The sequence below is a fragment of the Saimiri boliviensis genome, chromosome 6, assembly GCF_048565385.1.
Source record: "Saimiri boliviensis isolate mSaiBol1 chromosome 6, mSaiBol1.pri, whole genome shotgun sequence".
Classification (NCBI taxonomy): domain Eukaryota; kingdom Metazoa; phylum Chordata; class Mammalia; order Primates; family Cebidae; genus Saimiri; species Saimiri boliviensis.
In genome coordinates, this window is record NC_133454.1 from 93,211,126 (window position 1) to 93,212,566 (window position 1,441).

The following is a 1,441-nucleotide window of genomic DNA, read 5'->3' on the forward strand; positions in this document are numbered from 1 at the left end:
TTATAATGTCCAAAACAGCATGGTACTGGTCCAAAAACACATCAGCCAATGAAACAAAATAGAGAAACTAGAAATAAAGTTGCACACCTACAGCCATATTTTACCACATACAAAAATTAACTCAAGATGGAGTAAAAATTTAAAATGTAAGATCTTAAACTATAAGAATCCTAGAAGAAAACCTAAGAAACACCACTCTGGGCAATGACCTTGGGAAGCAATTTACGGCTGAGTGCTCAAAAGCAACTGCTATAAACAAGAATTGACCAGTGAGACTTAGTTAAACTAAAGAGCTTCTGCACAGCCGAAGAAACTATAAACAGAGCAAACAGACAATTTACAGAATGAGAGAAAATATTCACAACCTCTGCGTATGACAAAGGTCTAATATCCAGAATTTATAAGGAACTTAAATAATTAAACAAGAAAAAAGCTAATGATGGAAAAATCATTATTGGAAAGGAATGACATGAACAAAGGAACCACTGAAGTGCCGGAGGACTGGGGGAGGAAGTTGGGGAGGGTGTGTGGGCAGTGAAGGCGGCGGGGATTAAGGCTTCCTTTTCTACCCCAGGCCTGACGGAGAGAAGAAGGCATATGTTCGACTGGCTCCTGATTACAATGCTTTGGATGTTGCCAACAAAATTGGGATCATCTAAACTGAGTCCAGCTGGCTAATTCTAAATATATGTATATCTTTTCACCATTAAAAAAAAAAAAGAACAAAATCAACCTCATTAAAATGTGAGCAAAACACATAAGCAGACACTTCCCAAATGAAGACAGACAAATGACTCACAAACATATGAAGAAATTCCCCACATCACTAGAGAAATTAGAGCAATGCAAATCAAAACCACAGTGAGATAGCATCTCATACCCATCATAACAGCTATTATTAAAAAGTCAAAAAATACCAGATGCTGGCAAGGCTGCAGAGTAAAGGAAATGCTGATAAATTTTTGGTGGGAATGTAAATCAGCCACTGTGGAAAGCAATTTGGAGATTTCTTAAAGAACTTAAAACAGAACTACCACTGAACCCAGCAATCCCATTATTGAGTATATATATAAAAGAAAATAAATTATTCTGTGAAAAGGACATCTATACCCATATGTTTCTCACAGCACTATTCACAATAGCAAAGACATGAAAACAACTTAGGTGTCCGTCAATGGTGGATTCGATGAAGAAAATGGGTTTCATAACACCATGGAATACTATGCAGCCACAAGGGGAATGAAATCACATTCTTCGCAGCAACATGGATGTAGCTGGAGGCCATTGTCTTAAGCATATTAACACAGGAATAGAAAACGGAATACCATATACTCTCCCTTATAAGTAGGAGCTAAACATGGCATTCTCATGGACATAAAGATGTTAACCAGTAGACACTAGGGAGCACTAGAGTAGAAAGAAGGGGTGGGCAAGGGCTTAA

At 37.7% G+C, this 1,441-nt stretch overlaps 1 non-coding gene across 1 annotated transcript; it reads left to right on the forward strand.

Annotated features, from left to right (window-relative positions):
- Window positions 1–430: 430 nt before the first annotated feature.
- Window positions 431–494, forward strand: LOC120364810 (small nucleolar RNA SNORD42). Its single transcript, XR_005579949.1, has one exon. It is a non-coding gene; the product is annotated as a small nucleolar RNA SNORD42 (small nucleolar RNA).
- The last annotated feature ends 947 nt before the right edge of the window (window positions 495–1,441 follow it).